This window comes from Puma concolor, chromosome E4 (genome assembly GCF_028749965.1).
Source record: "Puma concolor isolate L17-30 chromosome E4, mPumCon1.1.hap2, whole genome shotgun sequence".
In the NCBI taxonomy this organism is placed as follows: Eukaryota; Metazoa; Chordata; class Mammalia; order Carnivora; family Felidae; genus Puma; species Puma concolor.
In genome coordinates this window covers 20,143,413-20,153,234 of record NC_141683.1, presented here as the reverse complement: position 1 = coordinate 20,153,234, position 9,822 = coordinate 20,143,413, and the positions used below count along the sequence as shown (strand labels likewise).

General features: G+C 32.1%; 1 pseudogene; it reads left to right on the top strand.

Annotated features, from left to right (window-relative positions):
- The first annotated feature begins 8,599 nt into the window (after positions 1–8,599).
- Positions 8,600–8,732, top strand: LOC112864863 (U2 spliceosomal RNA; annotated as a pseudogene).
- Positions 8,733–9,822: the final 1,090 nt, after the last annotated feature.

The following is a 9,822-nucleotide window of genomic DNA, read 5'->3' as shown; positions in this document are numbered from 1 at the left end:
ATGAACTAACAAAAATTTTCTGGACATTGGAATATTATAATAATTACATTACATAAAGGAACACTTTATAAGTTGTATCATTAATGGTTTTTGTAAGTAACCAACAGAAATCTACACTAGCTAATTTAAGTAAAATAAACATCTATTAGAGGTAGTCAGAAAGACCCAAACAAAAAGATATCTGCCAACCCACAGTGTTTGATTAGAATTATCATGGATCATGCCCAAGTGTCCTTGTTTGGGAGAAAAAAGAGCACTAAGGAAAACCACAATGAGAAAAAGAAAGTTTTGCAAAAAGAAATGAATGAAAACCCTTTTCATAAGAAGGGAAAAGAAAACGGTATCCCAACAGGAAAATGTTCATTATTTCATAATAATCATGTATCATAATATAATTTGGTATGATATTTATATTTTGCATATAGACAACTTTTCAATAAAGATGAAATATATTAATACAAAAATACTGCTTCACACTCATTACAGGAACACTTGAGGTAAAGGGCATTGGTGAATAGGAATACAACAAGCTGGGAATATGACAAGCATTGTGGTTGGAATAGTATGGAACTACAATTTAATTTCAGATCAGCCAATTACTATATTTGTGACCTTGAACAATTTACTTAATCCCTTTTTGCCTCATTTTTCTCATCTAGAAAAGTAGGAGTGATATTGGCAGTGCTATAATGGCATAAGAGGTAAATTAAAGATAAGTGTGCATTACATGCTCAAATACTTAATTTTATTTACACAATAAAATGATATTAAAATATTTTACCATGACAGATAAGATATATAATAAGTATAAATAATGTAATTGTTCCTTTTAAATTGTGGATAGGCTGCTTAATGGGGCTCTCTGTCTGACTTTCTTCATATCTTTATTAATAATAACATGGTACTTTCATGGAACACAGTTTCAAAACCACAGACTTCATCCTTGTTAATTTACAAATAAGTTTCTGGGTTCAAAAGACTATATACCTTAGTCCTATTCAAACAGCTAGTTAGTTAAAGATAAAACTAAAATTGGCTTCTTATTACACAGATTCTGTCCTTTTCCTCCTATTTTCCATATTTTATCTTTTGTCGTTATGAGATGGAAATTTGAAAGTAGTATTGCATAGCATCATATTGCAAAGTCCAAAGTCCAAGGCTTTCATAAATCTTTTCCCTTAGAGAGTTATTTGTTCTATACAAAACCTAGTTTCTTGTATAATTTACTCACTGTTCAAATTTGATGATGGGAACAAAGAACATTTGTGGGGGTCCTACCTACTTGAAGGAAATTTCTTACGTAGATTGTGTTTCAGTGATCATTCTATTCTTTGGATTTTGATCAAAAGCAAAATTTCACCTTTGAGCTTTGGAAAAGAAATTTGTTGAAATTTAAAATCTTTTTCTAAAGCAGAGAGAGAAAAGTTTAAGGTCCAAATGATTTTCAAAACTCCACAATATTCAAAGCATTTAAAACAACATTTATGGAAATAAAATTTATATTATTCAACAAATATATAATATAATATAATATAATATAATATAAAATAATATATATAATTCAAAATTATTGATGATAAACTATAATAGTCTTTTTAACTGTTTTATAATTGCATCTTCAATTTGGGACAGAAATTTGGGAAAGAAATTCTTTGTATATGTGTGTGTGTGTGTGTGTGTGTAGGTGTAATATCACAAGATTTCATTTCACAATTAATACCTCCTAAAACTTCTTATTCTGCTATATCCAGAGAGCAACAACTTGCATCAGATATAAAATGCATACATAATCTGAAATAGTGGCTACTCTTTCATTAAATTGACTATTTTGAGGGGCGCCTGGGTGGCGCAGTCGGTTAAGCGTCCGACTTCAGCCAGGTCACCATCTCGCGGTCCGTGAGTTCGAGCCCTGCGTCAGGCTCTGGGCTGATGGCTCGGAGCCTGGAGCCTGTTTCCGATTCTGTGTCTCCCTCTCTCTCTGCCCCTCCCCCGTTCATGCTCTGTCTCTCTCTGTCCCAAAAATAAATAAACGTTGAAAAAAAAAATTAAAAAAAAAAAAAATAAATAAATTGACTATTTTGATCAGGAGTGAAGTGCTAAAGTAGCCATATGTGTTGCCATTGTGGGTAAAATCTATCAGCTACAGTTTTCTTAACTGTAAAGTAGTAAAGTAATAATATCTGTCTTTTCTATTTTAAGAAGTTACTGTAAGGATAAAAATAATTAAGCAAAGAATTAAAACAATCCAGGAGCTATTTACTTTATGTATTTGAGGTGTTGTCTATCAAATTAGATTTAGGTCCCATATTACTTTATTTTTGTATATGTTCTTCTTTTTTCTTACATTCGGAGCATTTCTCTCACCAACACTTATATTAACTTCTCTCATTTTAATCCATTTTATATTTAAACAATATATATTCAGCTCTCTGTTACATCTCCTATTATATTTTCTATTCTACTTTATTTAATGGCATTTTTTATTTGTCTATCATGAATCACCATATTTGTTATGGATTTTCATTTAATACTATCTTTAATCAAATTGTTTTATAAGCCATTCAAATTCACATGTCCTATGTTATACCTACTGATATCCAGAAATACAAAATAATTAATCAGTAATATACTCTAATTGAGATTATATCTAAAGCATATAGTGTCAGAAGATGAATACCAGTACCCCTAACAGGAGGTCCTTTACCGTCTGGTAAACTATGACTCTTGAAATTTTTATCTAGTTTCCAACAATGTAATTTCTTTAACTCTCATTTTTCTTATTACAAGTGTTTCAATAATTTTTGATGTTGTACATATTTCAGTATGTCCCTTTAAGTCATATTGGGACAAAAAATACATACCTGCCTAGGTTTCTGGCTTCTAGCTTTATATTATTAGTCACACAAACATGTCAAAATAAGAACAGAATTTCCCAACTAGTCAGAGAAAATAAAGTTAAAGACAACAATCTAGGTTGTTGACAGAACAATAAATACATCTACTTCATGGTGTGTAGCTAAGGATAACTAAAATGTCTAGATGATGTAAGATATTTTCTGCGATATAGTCTCATATTGATAACTTGAAATTGGAACATATTATTAATTTTTATGTCATAGCTATTCTGTTCTTGATACTTTTCTGAGATTTATTAATCAGTGTTTATGATACATGATATCACAATCATGACATATTTGGAAGAATGATTTACTCTTTATCTCATTAAGGAATTTTACCAAGAAAAGTAATTTATTTTTGTTTGTTTATGAAACATAATGTATAGTACATGAGGTATCTATATTCTATAGGAATCAGTTAATCTAATTTATTGTCAAAATTTGAAATTCTTATTTCTAATAAACATTATTAGACTATTTTCTCAAGAAAATGGTACAACTTCTGTAATGTTATATAAAAACACATTGTAGAAAGTAAAAGTTTCTACTCAAGTGTGTTTTGTCTTCTAGAGGAGAAATTCATTTCATGATTTTGTAACTTAAAGAAATATTTTATTAAAATTACCAAGGCATAAAACTTTCTTTACACAATGCTGAAAATATGTAGCACTTGGCAATGGTTAATAGTGTTTAAATATATATATATTTAATATATATATATATTTATATATATTTATATATATATATATTTATATATATATTTATATATATATTTATATATATATTTATATATACACACACTATATATATAATTTTTAGCATTTACATTTATTTATATATATATATTTATACCTATATATATATATTTGTTATCTGCAGAAATAGACTACATTTTGGTTGGGTTGGATTCACATAGTTATGGCCAGCTATTCCCTATATTCAATTTTAAATATAAAATGCTAGGGCATGTGTGGAAGATGTTCATAATAGAAACTGATGGTATTTAAATGTCTTTTAATTTTAAGACTGGAAAACATTTCTGATTGCTTATATATTTTGCTTATTTCACTTTTTACTTGGAAAAAAGAACCCAGAATATTATTGTTTGAAATTGACATTGAGAAGTTCTTGCAGCAGCTGGAAGTATAATTTCTTCATGTGACACCACCAACTAGTTAGATTTGAACGGATAGTTTAGGGCTTTTAAAGAGCAATTAAAATTATGTGGCAGGTGATTATGTCTCAATGCTCCAGTTGCTTATATAAATGCATCAGTATAGTACTTCACAAGCAGAAAAACAATAGAAAATTTCTGCATATGCCCAATTACACTTGTAAACTATGTGTAGAAAATCAATGCCGTTTCATTTAATTTTACACAAACAGCAATTCGTAACTAACTTTGGAGTCTGAAAAATAATTTATTTCCATATGAATCTGTCTTGAAATTGTAACAATTAGGTTCACTGTTTTTCTTCAGGATTTCTGGCCTGCCAGTATTTGTATATGGAGAGAAATTATGCTGACCAATAAATTTTATACCTCTACAAATTTTGAGAAAGAATAATAGAGTAAGGAAATAATGCATATCCATTCAGTATAATTTCATAGACTTAATTGTGAAATTAACATTTTTGCTTCATTTTACATTTGTTACATTTTACACCCAGAAATCTACAATATAATATCCTCTACAGACTTCAGTTTAACAGGCAGAAGAACTTTTCCTGATGAAGCTGTTTGATTCCCTAGTTACTTTTATAAACTGTTCAACTTTACTATTTTTGGTTGCCTCTTCCAAGAAAAGAGTACGTAACATAATTGTAAATGATTCGGTTCTATGGTTTCAGTGTTTGGGAAACATATATTAAAAATATTACACTATGTAAATATAGGAAAAAAATGTACTTCTTTAGCATTGCTAGCCAAATAAATGACAACCAATTGAGTGGATTTATTTGACTTATATTTATATGGTGATTCTATGAATTGTTATTCTTTTCCTTTTGTTCCTGCAATGGAACTTTTGGATTACTAGAAAAGTCAGGCACTTGCATGTCTGATGATGACAGTTACAATTGTATCCTTGTACTGTTTTCTCTCTTGGAAGATCATTTCTTTCTCATATGTTATAGTGTATGTTTCATTATTCTCATTTTTTAAGGAGATAAAGCATTTTTTTTTCTTTTCACATCCACAGAAAGTATTGTATTATCAATGCAGAATGACAGGGACACTATTTAATTTCCTGAATCTCACTCTGTTGAGAAACAAAGAGAATTTATTGACTTATTTTATTAGGAAGAGGTTCAAATGCGAACTTACCAGTAGATTTTGGAAAGATAGGACTTGTTTTTTGTCTTTTTCTCAGTAGTTTGTGGAAACAACATCCCCAGCTTCCAAACACACGATTACTCCTCTGCTCATGTTGTATTTGTGGATAAAGCATCCTACACAAGTAGTAATAATCACAGTTCACAGTTCACTGAGTAATAATCACATCCACTGAGGTGGGATGTGCACAAGCAGAAGTGTAAGTGAATAAAACTAAGAGTTTGTTTCTCATTCTTATATATTTTACTCTTTCATCAATTAACTCTTGCATACTTTTTCTAAACTTCAGATGCACAATAGGAATGGTAATTTATGCATTCTCTTTTAGTGTTGTGACAGGGAAAAAAATCTCTTACATAGGAAAGACATTCCTATTATTACTATTAATAGGGCACATTGATTATTAAGTGTGTGAATAACTTCATGTAGAATGAAAAGTAAAATAACTCTATAAATGAAGAGACAAAATTATTCAGAAGCAATTTTATTTTAGGCATGTCTAACTTAGAAAACATTATTCTTTTTTTAAATTTATTTAATGTTTATTTTTGTAAGAGAGAGAGAGAGAGTGAGCGAGCGCACAAGTGGGGGAGGGACAGAGAGGGAGACACAGAATCCAAAGCAGGCTCCAGGTTGCAAGCTGTAAGCTCAGAGCCCAACATGGGGCTTGAACCCATGAACTGTGAGATCATGACCTGCCTCTACGTCAGAAGCTTAACTGACTGAGCCATCCAGGTGCCCCGGTAAGCATTATTCTAATTCTTCCAAGGTTTGGCTTGGATATCTCAAATAAGGAGGCACGAATGACTTAGTTACATATATACTTAGTTACATATATACTTACATAAAGTCACCTAGATTAAGAATTCCATGGAACCAAAATAGTCTATATAGAAATGTTACTCTCCAACTCCTAAATATCTGTTTCACTATTTGTTCTATTTATGCATTCAAAACTATTTCCATATCAATACCCTATTTACCTTTTTTTTCAAAGTTTATTTATTTATTTTTGAGCAAGAGAGAGGCAGAGAGACACACAGAGAAAGAGAGGGAGGGACAGAGAAAGAGGGAGAGAAAGAATCCCAAGCAGGCTGTGCACTGACAGAGCAGAGCCAGCACAGGGCTTGATCCCATGAACCATGAGATCATGAACGGAGCCAAAATCAAGAGTTGGACGCTTAAATGACTGAGCCACCCAAGTGCACCTCCCCTATTTACCTTTTGTGACATGACACATAGTATATTTGCCTTACTATAGGCTCTTGGAACACATAAAATGTTTTCTAGGGCCTACGTTAATGATGGGGTCATAACAGACAATGAAATGTGTATTTGGATTGGATTGCATAACATATATAGAAGATAACAGATGCAAAGACATACATCTGTATTTTATCTTGTAATCAATTCGTGTACAGAATTTATGTCTTTATTCTCATGACTATGTAGTATTGCTATATAGATAAAGTAGCTTTGAATTTCATTAAACTTTTGAAATCTGCATCAGTTTGCTTTACAGTATATTAGTTTTTGTGTTAGCTTGTAGCTTCAGATTTTGTCAATTCCAATGAAGCATTTTAATAGAAGAGTATTCAGTTCCTAAAGATGTTTAATAAATGTCCATTTAATGTGTTTGAACTATGGAGGGCTTCTTGGGTTATAGGATTTTGGCAATGTCATTTCTGTTTCCTTTCTTCTTCCTTATTTTCTCTCTGACTGATTCCTTCCAGATTTCCTCTATGAAGCCTTCTCTGATCATCTGAATTAGAAATATTCACGCTCTGGAAATTATATAGCAATTACTGATTATTCTATTCATGTGACAGATGCCACAGAATCCTTACTTTACTAATATTATCATTTTATGCAAGCATAAAAATATCCATTAGGTTTCAAAGTTTAATTTACATCATAAGAAGGAAAGACTAGGTCATTTTTATTTAGCTCCCTGAGTAAATAATGCAAATGTAAAATTATTGCTGAAAATAATTTGAGAATCAAGATAAAGTCCCTAATTTTATAGGTGAAATTAAAGACTCAGGAGGTTGAGGTCACTTGCCCAGCTTCACATAGCTAATTAGTCTTGAGTAAGTTTCTCAGTGTCCCAGGTACCAAGTAGTGATATTGTCATACTTCCAATCATGTAAATATTGGCAAAATTTTCCAAATTATAAATTGCAACAGTCTTTCCTTGGCCCTCTTCTTATAAATGTTTTTGTATGTGTCTGTGATTCGAATAGTGATGTCATTGGTGTACATAGTAGATTGAATAATAGCCACCCTCATATTTCTGCCCCTTAATCCCAGAACCTGTGAATATCATTGTATATAGTTAAAAAATGAATACTACCTTACATAGCAAAATATATGATTTAAAGATTTGGAGAGGAGGCACTTATTCTGCATTATCCACATGAACCTCAAATTCAATAGCAAGTATCCTTATAAGAATGAGACAAAGGAAGATTTGACAAAGTAAGAGAAAGCCATGTGGCTGCAGAGGTGTATATAGGAGTGATGAGGTCACAAGTCAAACAGTGCCTACAGCCACGCACAGCTGGAAAAGGCAAAGAAGGGATTCTCCCCTAGGGCCTCTGGAGGGAGTCCAGCCATGCCAACATTTTGGTTTGAAAATTTTCTCCTCTAGAATTGTGAAAGAATAAATTTATACTCTTTTAGGCCACCTAGTTTGCAGTAATTTGTTACAGTAGCCACAGGAAACTAATAGAGCGTGCAATCCCAAACTGTACGTTACAATGCTGACTTGGGTAAGTAGAGCACTTCATGGCAGAAGTTTGCCCAATGGAAAAATTAAATAGATTCAAATTTTTTAAATTAATTTATTTATTTTGAGGAAGAGAGAGAGTGTGTGTGTGTGTGCGCGCGCGTGCGCGCAAGAGAGACAGAGAGAGAGAGGGTGGGGGGAGGGGCAGAGACAGAGAGAGAGAGAGAGAGAGAGAGAGAACCCCAAGCAGGCTCTGAGCTATCAGCAGGGAGCCTGATCTGGGACTCAAACCCATAAACCCTAAGATTATGAACTGAGCCCAAATCAAGAGTTGGTCACTTAACTGACTGAGCCACCTGGGTGCCCTAAATAGATATTTTAAAAAGCACATATTTTGGGGGGCGCTTGGGTGTCTCAGTTGATTAAGTGTCTGACTCTTAATTTCAGCTCAGGTCATGATCTCACGGTTCATGGGTTTGAACCCCACATCGGGCTCCCTGCTGATAGCTGAATGTTCTTGGGATTCTCTCGCTGTCTCTGCACTCCTCCTCTCTGCCCCACTCCCCCATTTTCTGTCTCTATCTCTCTGAAACAAAAAACAAAAAACAAACAGAAACCATGTTTTTATACAACAGGAAATATCGCTTCTCGGCCTTTTGGCTAAGATCAAGTGTAGTATCTGTTCTTATCCATTTAATATACAGCAGGAAATATATATTGGATAATTAAAATATGTTAGGTAATATGGCAAGCACTGCAATATGGCACTTCTTTCATTCCTGGACAAAAAAAAAAAAAAAAATCTTGAAGTATATAAACCTCAGTGCAAATGAATGAGTTAAGTCAGAGAAGTTTACCAACATCGTGTAACCAGTAAAAGAATGGAGACCCACGGTGATTAATAAATTTGCCCAAGGTCAGTCAATAATTAAAGACTAAAACTTGAACCTATTAAAATTAACCATAACAGAAATAAACATGAAGCCACAATTTGTATTTAAATAGAGATAAGAAAGAAAGGTGAAATTAAGACATAAACTGAGCAATTTTTAATTATACCTTGTGGAGTTGCTTATTTATGAGGAGGGAAGGTTTTTTGTTGTTGTTTTTTTTTACATTAAAGTTGCCATACCAAGAAGTGGACATGCAAGTATGATGCTCAAAATATGGTCAATAGTAATTTTTTTCATATATAATGAGGCATCATTTCTATTTCCGGGAATGGAAAATCTCTAATGATAATCTTCACAAAATTAATAATAAACAAAGTAACGAACAATATATAAAAATATTCTCTGAAGAAAGGGCATTTAACTGAAATGAGAAGAGCTCTATCCTTGTTTATGTTCAAATATGTGGTAGTACCTCAAATGAAAGAGGAAATATATTGTCAGTGGCACAGAATCTGGACTAAGGGTAGAAACTGTAAGAAGATGGATATTAGTCATTAGAAAATTGCTAAGCCATGCACGAAAACCTCTCAGAAACTGTTTAAGACAGAATAATATATTAGAAAAAAGATCAAATCAACTGAGGGCAAGATGAAACTCTATTTTGATGAACTTGGACAGATAATATTAAATGAAGAGAACAATAATTGGAAAGGAGAGAAATTCCGTATGACTAAATCAAATATAAATTCCAGATGTGAACAATCACAACAAATATGAAAATCATATTTTAAGAAATCTTTTAAGACTTTAAGCTCTACAGTGCATTTAGGTAGAATTTCATGTTTTTTCCTACTTACTACAGTTCATACAAACTTTATTTTGTAAGCATAAGAATACTGTATCTTACAACTAAAGAAACATGTCAAGGGCACACTTACTGGCATGAATGTAACTCTAAACTCTTGGCAGA